Source organism: Alexandromys fortis, unplaced genomic scaffold (genome assembly GCF_014885135.2).
Source record: "Alexandromys fortis isolate MF-2015 unplaced genomic scaffold, M_Fortis_MF-2015_v1.1 scaffold_57, whole genome shotgun sequence".
Taxonomy (NCBI): Eukaryota; Metazoa; Chordata; class Mammalia; order Rodentia; family Cricetidae; genus Alexandromys; species Alexandromys fortis.
In genome coordinates this window covers 3,157,609-3,177,908 of record NW_026067941.1, presented here as the reverse complement: position 1 = coordinate 3,177,908, position 20,300 = coordinate 3,157,609, and the positions used below count along the sequence as shown (strand labels likewise).

Below are 20,300 nucleotides of genomic sequence, written 5' to 3'. Positions count from 1 at the left end.
GGGGGAGGGGGAGGGAAAGGGGAGGCAGGGGTGGGAAAGAGACAGAAATCTTTAATAAATAAATAAAAATAAATTAAAAAAATAAAAGAAATAGCTGGAAAAAAAGAAAAAAAACAAGGGAAAGATAAAACAAGGGATCAAAGAATATCTACGGAAAGGAAAAACTAAGATATTAGAAATAAGACTAAATTATTTTGTAGCCAAAATATTTGAAAGTATTAGAAAAGCACTCTGATACCATTTTGTTCTCATAAATTAATGAAGAAAACTAACAACGAAATTTAAAGTTAACAGGAATAGATTTGCATAATAGTTAAATCTAAGTGAAAGGGTTTAAACAAATTATAAATCCTCAAGTGAAAGTATTCACTCTTGTTTATTGTAAAAATCTAGAATTAAAAATAGCAAGCTTTAAAAAACACAGTTGTACTAATTGTTTTATTGCTATCGTGTTTAGTGGCCAGCAGCATCTTCACTCTGTCCAGAATCTTCTCTTTTTGTGTGTAACTGTAGAAAGGCTCTGCCATTTGCCAAATGGATCATTTTTCTTCTGTTTTTTCTTTCCATTGTCCCATTCTGCACCACCTAAGAAACTTCCTCATTAGTGTATTTGGTTCTTGTGTTTTGTTTTTTGTTGTTGTTGGGTTTTCATATGATCACTGTCAAGCTCAGTTCTGACCCTTTTCTATCAGATGTCAAGAGACTTCAAAAATATTTACAAAGTATTCTTTGATTTTCTTAATGAAGAAAGATACATAAACACAACCTCTATCAAAGCGCCAGCTTGTCCCCTCTGTACCCAAGCTGGAACGACCTTGCTTGATCACGGCTGTGGTATTCTTTATAAAGTTCCTTTTATACATACTGAATGGTACATTTTCTCACGTTAGACCCCAGGTGAATCAAGGTCTCTCTATGTGCCAGCAGGCCATTCCGAACCCACATGTTTGCTTTACCAACCTGTGTAAAGTTGGGTGGTAATTTATATTGATTACATAAGAAGAAACTCCATCCCTGGTACAACATGTTCTTTCAGCTGCAGAACCACACCTGGAGAAATGCTAACGCACATCTGGTTCCATAAATCTGTCCCTTCTGATTCTCTGGGGAGATATTTTTATGTAAACTGTATCGCTACATGTGGAACAGAAAAGACCAAAACAGATGTGCGTAACCATTTCCACCCGAGTTCTGAGCTCTTATTTTCTCCCTGACTTTGATGGCTTCGGCTTCTATTTGAGTATAGACGTGATCCCCCTCTTAGGAAAGGGGTCTTTTACCAACTTTACTAATGATGAACTAACTAGTCGTCTCTGTATCCTAGTATTACTATCAGATCTTAAGAGACTTCTCGTTAAGAATACTTTTTGACTTACTAAAAGTAGATCCCCACCCCAGTTAAGTTTCTGATACAAAGACACATTTCCTCATTGTAGTGCGGGTTCGTCTTTACTCAGGTGTATATACACATTGGCTTGCACCTCTACACAATATCAATCCAGGTATAACAAATGAAGGCAGATCATCTCCCCGAAGGCAGACCACTGGTGTCCAATATCTGAACTACACTTAGTTTTTGTTCTTCTCTCAGAAGTGAGCTGTCACTGAACGCAAACAGTGAAGAAGCAACCACGAACAGGAGGTGTGTGTGTGTGTGTGTGTGTGTGTGTGTGAGAGAGAGAGAGAGAGAGAGAGAGAGAGAGAGAGAGAGAGAGAGAGAACCTAGTCAACGTCCTCCACTGTGAGGGCTACTGTCATAGGAAGGTGTGTCACCAACTGATGCCATCAACATGCTCAAAGGTATAAATAGAATTCAATGGTTTGCTTCTGTTGTCTGTTGTTAATTCACAGTCTATAAATAATTTGGAACACCAGCCTATGGATGACTAACATTGAAATAATTTCTAGAAAGATTATTTATTAATAATAGGTACTTTTTCGTGAAGCCTTGATATCAAGATGCGAAGAAACAGAATCTCCACTCCCGCCCCTTACTTCTGCCTCAGCCACATACACCTTTTCATGCTGATGCTTTGGTTTTCAACTGTGGAGTTCTGGGGAGTGTAGGAAGGTGATGCTGGGGTCTCTTTGCGGTACTGGGATGCTAGCTTCAGTTACGGAATGAGTACTGTGTCTAATGTCAGGATGGAGCAGGCAGACGAATCTGCTGGTGGTCTCAAGGTAACCAAAGATCAGAGAAGACCTAGGGCACTTCAGGTGGAATTTTTTCAAGAAAATGGTTTGTCCAGCAAACATCTGTTCAACAAATAGGTTGTCTTATATGATTTTCACTTGTATAGTAGAGTTCCAGCAATAGATCCACAGCATACATGTTAAAAATTTCCCATAAAAAGACATTGATCCAAGGGCCTTGACAAACACAAAGGACGCTGAATAAAAACTAAGAAGGATCCATATAAAGCATGTGTTTCATTAATAATACTGTAATAATATCATTTCATTATTTGTTATAAATATAGCATACTAAAGTTAACAATGGATGGAATTCGGTGCAGGGTATGAAGATTCTGTAATATTCTTGCAACTGTAAACCTAAAAGTATTTCGAACTAAAATTTTATTTAAAGAATAAAAAGCAAGACCCACCCATGTGATTGCCTAGGCAAGCTCAACTCCAAGCACAGTTACTAGCTTCCAACATGTTTGTATTCTATTCTTTTAGAGTATTTTAAAACTTGAATAGATTCAACTTTAAGATATTAAAACCACAACGATTGCCAAGAGTAAGAATATTCACATATGTGATCTCACGTTTCAGAACTTCAAATGCAGACAAAAGATATATTAGCAAATCCGAGCGCAACAAGACTTTGAAGATCTTACAGTTGTTAACCACGTACACTGGACTCACACAAAGCTTAAAACAAGATGCTCACTGCCGTTTATGTTAGCGAGTAAGCTTAATCCAGATGCTAACCTGTCTTAACCATCCCTTTGCAGTACTGAAGTTTTCAGAGTACCTCCAAAGACAATTGTTGATATTGATTTTTTTTTTACACATGTGTGTGTCTGTGGTGTCCATGTGCCTTTTCCCTGGTGTGTGTGTTCATGGGTATTCTGGTGCCTATGTACATGTGTGCAAGTGGCCAGTTGACATCTGGTGTCTTCCTTGATCATTCTTCACTGAACCTGAAGCTTGCTAATTCCCGCTAGTCTGGCTGGCCAGTTTGTCCTGGGAGATCCCAGTCTCCCCATCCTGAGTCCTGGAATTCCTGGCAGAAGGCACAGAGCACAGCTTCAGACACATGGTACAGCTGCCAGCAGGTATGTGGGTACCAGGAATTCAAATTCTGATCTTCATGCTTGCATGGCAGGTAGGCATCTGCTGTCCACTGAGCTGTCTCTCTGGCCCACACGTGTTAATATTGACTTTGAAAGACAAGGGTAAAAGCAGAACCCTGGTGATATATATGCATTGTATTATGTGCTCTGATTCAGCATATGGTAGGCTATAAACACATGCAAATCATGTGCCAACAAGAAAGAATGAAGTATATGGAGGAAATAATCTAAGGTAATATCAGCAGTGATAGTGCGACCCTCTGTGTTTCCTAATTCTCTATACTAAACATATATTGCATCTTTTACAAATTTTTGACCCTGGAGTTGGGGCATCCCAGACAAAGATGTCTGCTGACCCTGTCTCTTGTGGGGTGACTGCTGGAAACCTCAGGTCGGAATTTTCAGTCTGAACCAAGTATTTGACCTTTCCTTACCCCTCCAGCCATACAGCAAGAGTCTCCAGGTTTCAAAAGGAAAGGGCAGAAAACCATGTCTGGGCTTGGTGATCCCTTAATGCTTGAGGACTTTTTCTATGAATACTCTTTGCTCCCTACCTGGACATTACAGGGAAGAGTGAGGCTAAGGATAGCTCACAGTCAGGCTTGAAGAGGTCACCAGCTGTGGTGGGCAGGAAGGTACCAGAGTCCTTACCCGATAGGCTTCTTCCTGGAACCTGAGCCCCTACAAAATGTGAATCCAGGTACCAAAAGCTTGACCCTGACCAGGGACCCCTTGAAAAGGAATAATCAGGGTGTAACCCACTCCCAGTGGAAAGAAAAACTGCTGTGTTTTTTAACAGCACACGTCAAAGCCAAAGTATGGACAGACAGAGAAGTGTAATGGGATGGAAAAAATAATAATAAAACAAGCGTCAAACTCCTCCACTCCTCGCTTCTTATTTATACAAACACAGATGGGCCAGCAGCTCCAGGCCAGCTGATCCTGGGTGATGGGTAGTCATTTCCATCCCGCCACCTCTGTAGAGTATACCTACCCTGAAGAGTATGGGAAAGTGCTTTTTATCACCAACCTCCGGGAAAGGAAATGTAAACAAGAGAGTCATGATCATCATGACTAAAGCAGAAGGCACCCCAATGATCACAGGATATTTCCAGCCATATAAATCTCAACGGGAGAACTAGAAACCAGAAAGCGGGGTATGGGGGGGTGGGGGAGTGGGAGGGGTGGGGATGGACATCAAGAAGAAGCAGGAAGGAGTAGGGGAGGAAAGACAATTTCAGTAGAACCTATTTGCTTCCTAAATTATCTTATTTTACTGTCTCCTTCATTCATAAATTTTAAGGGTATGCTTGAGAAAAAGGAAAAGGAGGAGGAGGAGGTAGAAGAGGAGGAAGAGGAGGAGGAAAGTTATTTGGTCAAAATCCCCTCTTAAGTATGTAACGGATGAGAATAGCTCCTGCGACCGACATGGTTCTGGACGTGGTTCATGTACGTCTGACGGCTACACACTGACTTTCAAATGGATCAATGCGCTTGTTTCATTTCTCCCCTTGGAGCTACCCGGGGACTTAGAATGTCCCTGGGCAACCCAAAATCTAACATCTATCTCGACAGCTGAAATGATTTTTCAGAACAAAAGAGGAATTGTACATGGCTAGGTCACAAAAGGAATCATATCTGAGGGCGAGGCAGGTGGTTCAGTGTGTAAACCGCTCTGTGTAATCATGGGGGGTTGAGTTTGGATCCCCAGTCCCTGTGTACAGAGTCAGGCACGACACTGCACACCTGCAGTATCGGCACTGGGGAGGCAGAGACAGGCAGATTGCTGGAGCTGCCCAGCCACAACCCCCCAGGCAGCCAACCCCCCAGCCAGTCAACTCCCTAACCAGCCAACTCCCATCCAGCCAACCCCCCAGACAGCCAACGCCCCCAGACAGCCAACGAGAGGAATCAGGGAGCTCCATCTTCAGTGAGAGGCCCTGTCTAAGAACAAAAAACAAACACACAAACAAAAAGGTAGAGAGCACCCGAGGAAGATACCAGATGTTGACCTCTGGCCTACACACACACACACACACACACACACACACACACACACACACACACACACAAAGACACACATTTAGAAACTTGAGTTAATGTTTGTTCTATATTTTTGCCTCAAAGTTTATTTCTACCTATGCTAAACCTACAACAGTCATTGCTGAGGCCTTGGCACTCACTGTTTTAAAGGAATAAGCAATGCAGACCACTAAACCATATGAAGGTAATACAGATAGCTTTGACTATAATTTATTTTTAATTTTAGGCCATATATTTCTATCATTTTCAACTCTAGTGTACACATATGTACATATACAGAAAGTATGTCCTGTGAGAGCCAAGATACACACACACACATACACACACACACATATACACAATAGCTGTACGTGACAGTTACAGGCACTTTTGCAGTGTAGGGGCTGTTCCAGCCCCTGAACAGAGGTGCTGAGATGGTGAGATGGTGGACAGACAGGTTGGGGTTCACCTGAGACCCCAAGCAACTTGTAACCACGGGGCTCCACTCCGGAGTGGTATACATAGCAGGCCTTTGATTTTAAAAAAAGAAAACGCTGAGACAAAATTACATTAAGCAGACAAAACAAAAGGCTGTACCACAAAGTGGGGGGTGTGGGAGCCCGAGAAGGTGCACAGAGGGAAACGGGGGAGCGAGAGGTTCAAGGCACAGCTTCTTAGAATGGCAATGGGAAAGAATCAATCAGAATGTGAGTGGATTTTTAAAGGAAGGTACAGAAAGAGTGAACAGTGGATAGAAGAGGAGAGAGGTTTAGGGAAGAGGATGGACATCCATCCCTCCCAGTGTGCCTGGGGCTGCTATTCTAGGGACGCTATTAATAGCCCTTCCTGTTCCTTCCCAGAGTCCCCCGGTTTGGACGATAATTGGCACAGAAGTCACCTCCACAGTTCTGGTCTGAGCAGAGGACCGATGAACACTGGGACACACACGGAGAAGGAAGGGAAAGAGGGGGCACAATCCTGCAGGAACCAAACCGGAAACGGAGACAGGACACAAGCTAAGAGTTCTGGCAGAGCAAATGCAGATATTCGGGAGGGTCAGCAAGAGCACAGCATGCGAGCATTTTAAGCTTGAAACTTGAATAGAGAAAGAGACAGAAGAAACGAAGATGAATGATTCATAGCGCAAATATGGGCAGGCTCCTAATACTTCCCCTGTATTGACAGAATTACTGGCCGAGATCAACCTTTGTAAAACGGACTAAAAATGGCCACTGGCTCTTTCCAGCCCTTGCAGCCGCCCACACAGCCCCTGCCGTGACTGGCTCCTAGGCTGCTCAGGCGGGCTCGGGGTAGCTCACCTCTCTCCCAGACCCTGCCTTGGCTCAGCCTTTCCAGCAGCCCCTCCCCCACCCCATGGCCGCATACCAGACTGTCTGCGCTGTGGTTTCCCAGCCTTCCACAGATAGGCCACAGCAAGCAAGGCTGTGCCTCAGTGCGTCATTTCAGAGACCTCTTTTGACTTCTTCACTAGATCAGAATTTCATATTGTGAAAGGCTGGAAGTAAATATCACGGGCAAGTTCAGAAGGTCATGCAACTTCTAGCAAAGCGGTACCCTAGATCTAGAGAGAAGACAGAAGCCAGGCAGCACAGGGACTTCTGGAACTGGAGTTTCAGAAAATATGCCACATGGGTTTCTACCTCGATTTTGAATAGGGGCAGATTCTGGGTTGAATTCATCTATTGGAGCACTAACCCCTTCTCCTCAAAATAGGATCTTGCAAGTCTTTGCAGAGACCATCAGGTTAAGAAGAGGTCAGGAGCATGGGCTACAATACAGTAAGATAGTTTTGGAAGAAAGGAGATGGGAACACAGGCCACGCAGAGATAGTGCCACGGCAACATGGATACATCCATCTAGCCCAGCCTCCCTCGGAGTCCCGGAAGGAACCAACCCTGAGGATGCCCTGGCCTTGGCCTTCTAACCTCATAACTGGGACAAAATTTGCTTCTGTTTGCAGCGCGCTGTTCAGGGAAGTCTTAGAGATGAACATCCAGATGCAACGTGGCCAAAGATGCATGTTAGGTGGAGATGACTGGGCAGGCCAATCCCTGACCCCAACTTTCCCTGAAGAGACCATGCATGTGGCATCTTAGAGTTATCTGGAGGAGTGAGCATTCCTTGCAGCAAGATTAGACCAGTTCATCTTGAACAGATACTTTTTATTATTCACGTGCCTCAGTTTCGCCAATGAAATTGGCTACGAGGTTGGAGTCTTGGTTGCTGGCTGTGATTCATTAGGAGGCTGAGGAGTGATCACCCAAACACGCTGCTTTGGGGGAGGAATATCTAATTTAAATGTAGAGTAAGCGGTAAACATACTTCTGAGAGCAGCTGGCAAGGCGAGAGAACCCCAGCTTCTTCATCTGGGCAGAGGCAGAACCCCCAACAATCCATCCAGTTCTCACACAATCAGCTCTGTCTTTTGATGCTCCGAACCTGACACAAAGGAGCACCAAACTAGCTGAGATGTTTGCCCACGTCATCTAATCCTTCTGTACCCAGGTCTGTGATGTCAGGCGTGGAACCCACTGGCTGGCATCTTGGGGCTATACCAAGAAAAGGAAACACAAACTCGTTTCTGCAGCCCTCTTTTTGTTTCTTCCTGCTCACTGCAGGCCAAAATTCTTATCCTGCTTGCCTCTAACCAGAGCTACTGACTTGAGTCAGTAGTGGAAGGAATGGTGTTTAGCTCTGCTTCCTTATATGGCAGGGAGGGACAGCGTGCTTGTCTGTCCAGCTGAACTGCACTGTGGCCCAGTGACAAGTTCTAATGATTGGTTATGGAAACCTTGTGCTCTGGCTTCCATCACTTTGCCGAGGGAAGACACAGAACAGACAGCTATAGGGTTAGAGTCAGGGGGTAGCACTGACTCCTTCTCTGCCATTGGCCATTTATGTCACTTTGGGCCAGCTACTGGATTTACTTTGCTGTTCTTGGATGGCAGTCCTCGGCTGAAAAGTGCTGACACAGAGTGAGCATCCTAGCAGGGGAGCTGATTGAATTAGTTCATCTCTGCAACTGTCATGGACCTATAAAGGCCCAAGATAACCAGCAGCTCAATGCTGGTCCTCTCTCCAGCTTGCTCTCAACTCGGCAGCTTTTTCCAGTATCTCTATCTCTCTCACCCATTCTAGCCCACCATCTTCTTTCTGCCTCCCCTTGACTCCTCCCTCCCCGTCTTCCTTTTATCTCCATTTCTTTTTCCAGGTCTAAAACATTGAAAAATCTATATATTCTCTGTCTGTCTGCCTGTCTATCTATCTATCTATCTATCTATCTATCTATCTATCTATCTATGAACCCTAGCCCTAGGGCTAAAAAAATTCTTCAGACATACTATATGAAGAATTCTTAGACTATAAACAGCAGCTCCAGGCCCGTTGGTAAGGATAAAGGTAACTGACAGTAGAGGGTCTCTTCCTTAGAGCAGGGAGAGCTATGCTTCAGAGATAGCCCTGGTTAGAACATGCTCGTGACAACCTGAATCGGGGGGGGACCTAGAACTTGTATCTGAAGCCCAAACATTAAAGAAATCAACTTTGTTTCTTCCATCTACACATGGCCAAGGAGGAAGCAATGTAGGAAAGTGTGTGGCAAAGGGTGGGGTTGTAAAGGGAGTCTCACGCCTCTAGAGAACCTCTATAGGCAGACACAGTAGATAACTCACAATGTGTAGGTCAGTATGAATCATGTTCAGAGCAGTCTAGAGTTGTTACTTCTGACCATCAGAATGAAGGGATGATTATCCTAATTTATAATCAAGTGAAGAAATAGGCTGGAAGTGGTAAGTTTGGGATTTGAACTCAAGACTGTCTGATTCCAAAGTTGTTATCAAATAGGTCATACTTCAAAAGTCACCTGCAGAAGTAGAGTCCCTGTCTCCTGAGTTTATTTAAACTCGATGACAGAGCACAGCTATTAAACCTATGGCCTATGGAGACAGATTATCCGAGTTTGAATCCTATTTCTTCCATGTAGCGGTGGCTTTAGATGTTACTTCACCCAGTCAGCACTGGGTCTCTTCCTCCATAAAATTATTTGGGAAGAACACTCTATTTTTATCTAACAAATATACTCTTCATTTTTACCCAACAAATAATCTCTACAGACTGGTTGGCACGTGCCACTATTCTAAGCACTGAAAAACTGGCTTTCTCCTATTCAAAGGCTAATTTTAACACTCCACACCCTAGGGTCAATGGTGTGCCAGAAAATGTTTAAATATGAGATCTGTCTGTCTGTCTGTCTGTCTGTCTCTCTCTCTCTCTCTCTCTCTCTCTCTCACACACACACACACACACACACACACACACACACANCTCTCTCTCTCTCTCACACACACACACACACACACACACACACACACACACAGAGAGAGAGAGAGAGAGAGAGAGAGAGAGAGAGAGAGAGAGAGAGAGAGTTTACATCACTGAACAGGGAACTGGGAAGAGAGGCTGCACAGCCCAGCCTCATGTGCATTTTCATCACTTAGACTCGGTAGATAAAACTGATCTCTAGAGCACAGATAAAGTTGAATGTAGAGGACTAACTAGGAAGGTGAGTGTTGAGTGTTTGTTACCTATATTTTAATATTATATGCAGAATGATGGGTTTGCCTGGCCAGTTTTAGAACACTGCTCATGATTTACAACTAGCTCTCAAAATTCTTGAAAGTTTAAGTGTAGTGCAATTTTATTTGTGTTTTAATAAATAAAGCTTGCCCGAATCAGAGTGCAAAGCTAAGGCACTAGAGGCCAGGGAATGGTAGTGCCCACCTTCAACCCCAGGATTCAGGGGACTGAGGCAGATGGACTTCTGTGAGGTCAAGGCTACTCTGGGCTACACAAGATCAACCCAGAAACAGATCCAGGTGGTGGTGGCTCACACCTTTAATACCAGTGTTTGGGGGTTACACATCTTTAATACCAGCATTAGGGAGGTGGAGACAGTAGTGATAGGGCTGGACAAAGAGAGAAATATAAAGGGGAAGAGACAGGAACTCAGTGGAGTGTGGAGACACAGTGCAGTCTAGGCAATCTGAGGATCGTCCCTTCAGTATGAGCATTGGTAGAGGTAAAAGGTCTCTCTTACGACTCTGCTTCTCAATATTCAGCTTAACCCCTACATCTGTCGCTGGGTTTTTACTATTCCTGCTACATTTGACCTTCAGATTCGAGGAGCTACTCTGAGTGTAGGGCACACGAGGATGGAGAACAGCGACGGAGAGATGGGATGGCGGTGTACATCTGTGGGAGCCGATTCCTTTTCAGGTTCTCTTCTGCAGGTTCTGCTCCCATGCACAGCCTGGAAGCACCTGCTCTAGTAAAGCAAATAGCAATTGTGCAAAAACAGGACCAACGCTGGCCTTCTCTCTGTCTTTTCAAGTACATTTTTATTTATTTGTGTGGGAAAGGGGCACGTGCCATGGCATATGCGTGGAGGTCAGAGGACAGCTTGCAGGAGTTGGTTTGCTCCACCATGTGGGTTCCGGGACTTGAACTCAGGTTGTCAGGCTTGGAGACAAGTGCCTTTACCTGCTATACCATCTCCCAGGTCCAGTCCTGACACTTGTACTGGACCAAGCCAATCCCATGAGACATTAAGCTGCAAAATCTTCAGTGAATGTAGAATGTGTGTTCTGTGCTCTGAATGTAGTACATTCTTCTGCACGCTACAATACTCCAGGCTGCAGAGTACCAGAAGCCCCTTGGGGTGAACTTTCTGCCCTGCAAAAGCAAATGTGTTCCTTGTTGCCCAACTGCTTCTGCAGGGCCTTCTAGTAGAGCATCTAAAGCAGGAGTTGTGTTGATCCTGTCCCAGCTTTAGGGGGGCTGGGAACATGGGGTGCAGGATGAGTTCCATTCGGGATTTGTTATCCTTACCACAACAAGGAAAGGAGAGAGATGGAGAGAGAGAAAGAGAGAGAGAGAGAGAGAGAGAGAGAGAGAGAGAGAGAGAGAGAGAGAGAGAGAGACACGCTAAGGGAACTAGCTGAAGTAACATCCTTAAAGTTGTTCAAAGACATAAATACTTATAAAGGAAGAATTCTTGGAATCACCTCCCCCCCTCCCCAAAGCCTAAATTCCGCACTGTAACAATGGCTGGAATAAGACATGGAAACACCATAGGAAATCTTATTCGTGCCACACTTCCAGCACTCTACAAAGGCAAGCCCTGGAAATCTCATCAGCGAGCTCGACCTTATGGGACCGATAGTTTTGCATTTAGACAAGAAAGGATAGGGGAAGACACGGGCGTTTCAGATAAATACGTCAGCGCGTCCAAAGAGGCTTGGCGAAATGGATTATTTGGGATACACAGCTGTAACTTTTAGGGGGGAAACCATCTAAACAAAAATAAGTTTCTGAGGAATCAGGAACTCCATCATGTGCCATAAATGACTGTAAACACCAGTGACCAGAATCATCTCTGAGGCAGGATGTTTCATCAGAGCCTGGAAGGAGGTTTTACAAACTGCAGATGCCTGGACCCCACTCCAGCAAGACCTACTGAATCGGAACCTCCAGGGCTGAGTCCCAAAGATGCGTCTTTGTCAAAAGGCTCTGAAGTTGATTCCGGTTGAGCGACTGCCTAAAAACCACTGATACAGGCAGACTGAATCTGTGAATTGCTACAGTGAAGTATCCTCTTTTATCTGGAACTGCCCGGAACTTTTAAAGCTGTGTGTTCCAGAATTATCTCTGCCACTGACAGAGGACATGGCCTTGGTCAGCTCGCTTGGGCTGCTCCTCCATTCAGCAAATATTTATTGGGATTCTGCTATATGCCAGGCCACTGAGCATCTAATAAGCTAATAAGTCACTGTTGCCTGCTCTGTGTGCTTGTCAGCTAACAGAGCAGGTAAACATTACTCAAAGGCACCATATATATACATATATATGTGATTTTACTTGGTGTGTATCACTAGATTTTGATCTCTTATCTAGAAATTGAAAAGTGGATTACTGATATTTATTTGCTTATTTTTCTGTGCTAGGAATCAAACTCCAGGCCTTCCGCATTCCAGGCAGGTGGCCCTATCACAGAACGACATCCACCAGCCTAGTTCCTTTATGCTTAAGAAAGTTTTTTTTTCTTCTTAAGACCCCCAAGTTTCTGATCTTTCCTATGCAAAACAGTAGTACACATCAAAGGTCCCGTGATTGGGAAAATACAAAAGCCAGAAGTGACTATGACTTCAATTACGCATTACTAATTTAGCATCTCATCATCATAATGTAGTTCTATAATTAGAAAAATGTGTCAGGGGGAGATACATTATTTACTCAGTTTATCAAAAATCACTGTGTATATAGGTAGGTGTGAGATATATATATATCTTTGCAACAACTTGTGGCCTCCCAGGGATCAGGTCCAGAGTTGGGAACCTATAGATCTTACTAATGATGTGTCGAGCATGGTTCTTCAGCAGCCAAGGCTCTTTCTGTGATCTTTATCAGTGGTAGCATTTTCCACCTCTGTGAACTTGGATACAGCATAGGAAACCTTAACAACTGGGTAGACCCAGTATGTACTCCCTGGGTTAAGTAATATTCCAAAGTACTTGCAGCTTAAAAAGTCCACGAAATTATACTCTCTTGAGGCAGGTGCTTCTTCCTGTCCCTGTTCAGAGATGCTCCAAATCCTAGAATGCCTCCTTGTATGCACAGCCTTTTCCTTGTGCACACCCATCCTTAGATTTCCTAGCTGGTCCTTGTTTGGTTTCCCTGATCTGCTCTTTGGGGCTCATTCCTGACTGTATTCTTGTTAATGCTTATTTGAAGAGGGGCCCAGAATAGAGCATGGTGCTGCCAGTGTGGTCAGGGCTGGGAGAACATAGAGCATCTGTTTCCCTGCTTGATAGACATCAGGAGGGTGTTTTTTAGTCATTGAGTATCACCTAGACCGCAGAATTCCATTAAGACAACAAACACTAGCCTGCCAGGCCGTGGTGGCACACGCCTTTAATCCCAGCACCCAGGAGGCAGAGGCAGGTGGATCTCTGTGAGTGTGAGGCCAGCCTGGTCTACAAGAGCTAGTTCCAGGGTGGGCTACAAAGCTACAGAGAAACCCTATCTCAAACAAACAAACAAACAAACAGTAAAAAAGAAGACTACACTAACTTAGTGCATTTGGTTTACCAAGAAACTGTGACTTACACACAGATAAGTGAGGTTTTGTGTTGTAGATGTGGTAGTACAAGTGCAGGTGTGTGTGTGCTGCAGATGGGGTGTGCACACACACATGTTCATCATGCATGCCCCTGTGAAGAACAAAGGAGCGTGTCAAGTGTTCTCTCTTATTCTCTGCTTTACTTTTTGAAAAAAGGTGTCTCACTAAATCTGTAGCTAGAATGGCGGTCAGCAAGTCCCAGAGATTCCCATCTCTGCCCTCCACAGTACTGGGATGCAGTTCCCTGACCATGCTGAGGATTTAAACTCAAGTTCTCATGCTCGTACAACAGGCACTCTTATCCACTGAGTCATCTCCCCAGACCCTCAATTTTTCTTTATTAAAATTGTTCAGTTGTTAATTTACTGACTTTGATAGATTGCCTTCATTTAGGGGAGTAGCTGTATCATCATATCCATGGTTTATACAAAGATACAAAGCTTTTTGCCAACCAGTCTTATGGGAATTTTCTCTAGACTTTTTCTTTTTTTTTTTTTTGTTTTTTTGTTTTTTTTTTTTGTTTTTCGAGACAGGGTTTCTCTGTGGTTTTGGAACCTGTCCTGGAACTAGCTCTTGTAGACCAGGCTGGTCTCGAACTCACAGAGATCTGCCTGCCTCTGCCTCCCGAGTGCTGGGATTAAAGGCCTGCGCCACCACCGCCCGGCTAGACTTTTTCTAAAGAAGGATGATGACTTGTTTTTCAGTTACTTGTGGTGTCAACTTCAAGACAACCTCTCTTAAGACTGGCTTACCATGTCATGTGAAGATGGTCACTAAGAACTATATGACCCTGACATTGGGGGTTTGCCCAGCCACAAACTCATTCACAGGAAAAATTCAAGTGATAGGCATTAGGAGCTGTTGGTTATTCCAGGTACTTGCCTCTGCATCCAGCTTTCTCTTCAACTGAAATTAGCCCTCCCGAGCTTTTCTTTACCCAAGGATGATCCCTGATGGGAGTAAGAGGACTGCCAGACCCACTGAATAACACACTGAGATCCGGCAGAGCCTTGGACATCTGCTCTGCTAAGGGACCTGAACCAATCGAATGTCCTCTCTCAGGATCTGACCTGAAGCACACAAGGAATTGCCTGAAGCACACAAGGAATTTTCCAGGTGGTGGAACAGCTGCCCAGAGTAGCTGGGTTTACACCATGCAAACACAGCCTTGAGAGCCATAGTTCTCTGCCGGCTTCCCTGACCTTCCTGGGTCTTAACCCCATCCCCTGTGGATTGCACCCTGTTTGGCTTCTGGATCCCCCACCCCTTTATTATTCCATCTGTACTTTATACCCCTACCCCTTTGCTGGAGCCCCTGAAGCTTAGAAACAGAAGGACCCCCTGGTCCTTGATTCTGAGACGGTTGTACCTCTCAGGGTCCTGCCTTACTGAGTGAGTGAGTGAGATCCTGGTTTGGAAAAATCTGTGTGACTTCTGGCTGTTACTATTTCTTCTATACTCTCCCAGCTGTAAGTCATAACATAGCTTATTTTGAATTCTTTATCCATTCTGGCCAAGACTGGCACTCTGGATTCCAGCTCTGATACAACTGGCCCTTGAGCCTGTTGCTACTTAATCTGGGTCCTGCCAGTCTTTGACCCATAGGTGAGGTCTATCTAGCTCCCTAGCAAAATGTCTTGGGGGACAGGAGAGGGAATGTCCCGTGTGGGCTTAAAAGGAACTAATTATGTACTCCTACTTAATATGTTCCTGTCCGAGCGAAATGATTTCCTGGTGGTCAAGGGCTTTCATCCGCATGTTCGCGACACAATGCCAAAGCCTCAGGAAACAGGAAGCAAACAGTCATCAAACTATCGTCATTGCTGTGTATGCACACTGAGTATAGACATACACATATATGCATATGTATGTTAATATATGTATACATATACATAGCAAAAACACACATGAAGGTGAGCACTTGCAAAGAACACCCAATTTGCTTAAAATATTTTTTTTAAAAGTCCAACCGCTCCTCACTGCCCCTTAGCAATACTGTTATTAATTTCTTGATGCATTCTTGGGATACACTCGCAAGGAGCTATTTCTAAATTTCTTTAACCCCGACAGACTTCCTGTTGAAAAGCACTTCTTCCCTGAATCTGGCTCTCCCTTGCTTTGGAATGGAGGCTGGATGAGACACACTTCTACATATCTGCATATTCACACCCATTTCCTCCCACCAGACCTTCAAAACAACAAAGATACCCCTGAGCTGGGTATGGGGGCTCAGCTCTCCAACCCCAGCACCCCTGAGCTGGGTATGGAGGCCACATCTCCAATCCAGCACTCATTTGAGAAGCTGAAGCAGGTTTATAAGTTGGTTCCTAAGCAGACTAGATTAGCTGGCAACAGACACTATCTGAAGTTAGCTAAATTTTTCTCTCCCTTGTAGACAACTTGTTGGCTTGTAGACAACTGGCTATGCCCTATCCAGGACTCTCCATGTTTGACACTTGCCTGGGTCCCCTTCCACAGCTAAGCTCCTGTTGACTTCCAAGTCTGGAAATGCAGGAACGTTCAAGTCTAACTAGGAGATGGGGGAGCTGGTCAGTTGAGCATCTAAGGGGTAAGGGTGAGAGGGTAGCACCAGGCTTTAGTTAAAGTGGGGAACACTGTTTAGTGAAGCCACCAGAGGTGAGAGGCATAGCTCCTAGAGCAATCTGGTCTCAATAAGGGCAGGAACCCCAGCCAGGTGCTGCTGGTTACCTCATCCTGCCTACAAGGCCCAGGCATGACAAGCTGGGATTAATTCCATCCTTTTTGGCTGGAGGCAGAGAAGCCACCTCATTTACTAAGGCCTGTCTGTTGTCAGCACTTTGTCATTGGGCTGTTCACCTGGCTCCTCGCATTTCTTGGTTCCTAGATGCTGTTGTGCGCCATAGCCAGCCTACCTTGTTCTGCCTCCTATTGTCTATCCCTCTGCTCTGGGTCTCTGATCCTTAAAGCCAAATTTCAGATAACGTTGGGAAGGACCCATTTCTTAAAGCTCTAGGATCAGGGCCCTAGAAAGCGCCACACAAGCTTTCTCAGACAGAAGAAAGGAGGAGAGATCTTCAGGGGAAGGAGATAGGAAATGGTGACTACCACTCAGAGCTAGCATGATACCCTGAAGATTCAAACTTAGCCTCCGTGTGCCTCTAGGGAAGGGAGACAAAATCTCTCATCCCATCTGGACATCTTAACCCCTACAGGATGGATGAGAGCTATGCTGACGGCCATGCCAGGTGAGGCCGAAGAGTTGATTTCCTTTCTCAAAGGTCAGGAGTATTGAAGCGAAGGAAGCAAAACCAGAAGCAAGCCCTGATCTTGTAGCTCTTGAGTTAAGCCCGAGCTGAGAGTATCTCTTTAAAATAGCCAGCTCCTCAGAGCCTGTGTGCGTCTAGATTGGCTTAACAGATGAAGGACTTTCCATTAAGAAGCTCTGGGAGCTATTTTTGGGCATTCTGAGATTTGCCTGGAGAACGCCTTCTTAATGCTTGAAAACCCTGTTGGCAGGATCTCCCTAACCTCCTCCCCAGTCCTACCATGCTATTTGCATTCTACTTGGTCAGCATTTTCCCCACCCCCACCTCCCGACCATGGCCTCAGTCCACCACATTGCCAAGCCATGTGACAGACAACCGGGCAGATGGGGCGCTGGCCGAACCCTTCTCGTGTCCATCCCTAAGTCACTTCTTGTCTCACTGAAGAATGACTAACCAGTAGCCATGCTATCGTGAAAGACAGATGGCCACAACTGTATGTATTTTTAAGAAAAGGTCTATAGAACAGAGAATACCTGAGCCAGACTCTGGAACTTTCTATGATACACTTCCAAACCAAACTATCTACCTGCAGAGAACAGGAAGGGACTGGGACCAGTCACAGAAACCAGTGAAAACGGTGACTAGCCTATTGTCAGGAATACATTCACACATCGCTTTTAAATCCTTGAATCTGAAACGGGAGCCTGGATCTTCTCTCTCTGATCCAAAAATTGCATGCTTAGGGCAATCTTTTGATTTGAATGTTTTAAACTCCACATTCTATTCACTTTCAGAAATGGAAACAACACCACACTTCACTTGTAAACCAGTCAAGTACATTCTTTATGTGCCCTGAGATCTATTCTTTTCTGGGATTTTTTTTCTTAGCCAGAACTTTGCCTTTATGTTTTTCATTAAATGATTTTAATAGAAGCGAAGTTTCCAGCCTGTGGCTTCGTTGAGCTTTATTTACCTCCCTATTTGGGGAAATGTATCCCAGCTCACTCTCCACAGGAAGGAAATAGCACCAGGAGCTGCCTAAAGTTTGCCATGAACTAAAAATCCCTCTCTCTGTGTGGAGAGAACACATGCAGTGTGATTTTAGAAAATGTGTTTTTGTAGTGATGGGGTGTGGGGAGCACACGAGGGGGATGGGAAAACTGACCATAGAGAAACTACACTTTGGGGGATTCCGGGAGGCGGAGGGCTGCTGGTTTCAAAATGGAATTTATTCCCCAATCCAAGATTATAGATTGTCTTCAAAACTGCATTCCCTACATGGTTTAGAGAACATTTGAGAAAAAGAAATTGCTCTTCATGATTTGATTGACATTAAAAACCCTGTGAGAAGTTTGGAATTTGATGTCCCCCAGGGAAGGACAATAGTCGAATAGAGTCGGCTTGTACCCTTTCTCACTCTTACCCACAGCTGTTCCATGGAAAGAAAATGCACAGGGCACTCTGTTCTTATCTATCACTTCTCAAGAAATCACCCCAATACGTGTAAACTCAAGCACTGCTCGGTGAGTCTAGAGCCCAATCCGTCCTAGTCTATGGCTTAGCAGTCGTCTGGGACTCTAGTCCTTAATATGAATGTTATTTTTTCAATGATCAGACTTCTTCCTTTTGCAGGGCCCCTTGTCGTCAGTAAGTTCTAGCCACGCACGTCTGGTTTTGCCTAACTCTAAGGGGCCGCACTATTTCCGTTTTCAATTCCACACGCGCGGCCTTATTACCAGAAGGGCTCTGTGAATACCAAGCACTTTGTTCTCCTCTGCCTTTTTGACCATGTATTGCCAGAGCACTGAAACTCCCCCGCCCTTTACAATCAGCTCTTTCTAAAAGGAGTTACCGACTAATACCAACTTGCACTACTGTTTGGGATGCCCAAATACGTCTGTCTGGAAATAAAAGCCCCTCTTCTTCCTTTCTGGAACATTCTCTCCCACTTATATATTTTTTTGGCCCTCTAGGCATACTTTCCAACAGAAATGAAGGGTTCCCGAGAAATATTTCGGAAGGAAGTTGACCGTGGTTTCTACACACGCACCCACTCAGGCGTTACATTCCCTTGCTGCCCGGTTTTATAGAAGACAGACTAGGTAGTCATCTTCCGCCTGGGCAGATGACTGACAGTGGGCCAGTTGGTGCCCATGGCAGAACGCTGATCTTATTTCTTTGCATCTCTGAAATCCCAATTCTAAAGTCCTGGTAGCAGAGTAACAGAAATATATTTAGCTAGGGGGGAAAAAATCACTCTTTATCTTAACGATCTAAAAAAAAATTGTGGCTGTTAGATTTTAAGCGAAACCTGAAACCTATTTAAACGTCTGCTAGCAGAAGATGGAGAAGAAACTGCCTGAGGCACAGAGCAGCCGAGCCCACCGGCTGGCACTGAGAATACCAGGTAAACAATTCATGCCCCTCTTGAAAACAGAATCGCATCCTAGGCGAAGTAGCCCATGCTCCCTGAACATGCCACTGTGCGGTCTTTCCTCTTGCCCCGTTTCTAGAAACAAAACTTGAAGATTCATCACATTGACCTTCCGGGAACATCCGCAGGTCAGGGAAGTCCAGGCTGGCTTTGGGAATTTACAGAGTCCCTAGCCTGCCTCGAAAGATTTTGCATATCCAGCAGCCTCTGCCTGGAATGTTGCCTGAAACCCGCGGAGCGACTCCTGCTTCTCTGAAGGCGGAAAAAGAAAGACCCAGTGTCCTACCTCTCAGGCAGCAGCTTCTTCCCCAGGAGGAGGACCGTCGCGTCGCTCGCGCCGTCGGGAAGGAAGCTGAGGTCCCTTTAAGCAACACAACGAGAGAGCAAGCAGGCAGGCAGGCAGGCCGCCTAAAGCACACTGCTCTATTCAATAAAACTGCAGACCGCCCTTCCTTGGCCCCTCCCAGAAGTCCTTGCTAAGTGAACACACATCCCCTATGTTTACAGTCAGCAGGCGGTGGTATGCATTGTCCTGTAGTTTTCTAATAGGCAGCCAATGACGACACCCCGGCCAAGGTGATGCTGTCTGCCCGTGCAGATGCCTGTCATTCCCTAGGCATGCTCAGGACATCACTCATCAGAAAAACCAAGTCCTAAAAAGCTTGAAACTCCGAGCAGGCTGCCAAAACCAGCCTGCTCCATGCCCTTTTTTGGTTATCCTAAGCAGGGCCTCCTGGAAGTGAATCCATTGTCAGGAACAATCATAAGAAACGTTAATCTTGGAGAAAGAGGCTGTCTTGTAGAACACAAATAGAGCTTTAAGAAGAAAGTACAGTTCACCAAACAAGAAGTGGACAGTTAGTTGTACTTATGGGGATGAGGTTGGGGGTGGTGTGGGGGAGCCGTTTCAGTTGGGGAAGCCTTAATTGCATATTTCTTTTCAAAGTAGCTACGTTGCAAAATAAATTTAAATCATTCTGCGAGTTGAAAACCCGAGGCGGATAAGACTCAGGTCTGCTGTCCAGGCTAAGTTCTAGCCAAGAATATGCCTGTGTTATGAAAACCAACTGACAAAAAATATAAATAAAATGTATCAG

The 20,300-nt window shown here is 44.9% G+C and overlaps 1 protein-coding gene across 4 annotated transcripts in view; it reads right to left on the bottom strand.

Annotated features, from left to right (window-relative positions):
- Cald1 (caldesmon 1) overlaps positions 1–19,769 on the bottom strand; it is a 191,377-nt gene extending 171,608 nt beyond the window's left edge. The window contains exon 1 of one of the 4 annotated variants that reach the window (XM_050148018.1): positions 19,490–19,769. The gene's annotated coding sequence lies outside the window, so the exon portion shown is untranslated. The remainder of the gene's footprint in view (positions 1–19,489) is intronic. The other 3 variants (XM_050148021.1, XM_050148019.1, XM_050148022.1) reach the window with 3 other exon arrangements.
- Between the last annotated feature and the right edge of the window lie 531 nt (positions 19,770–20,300).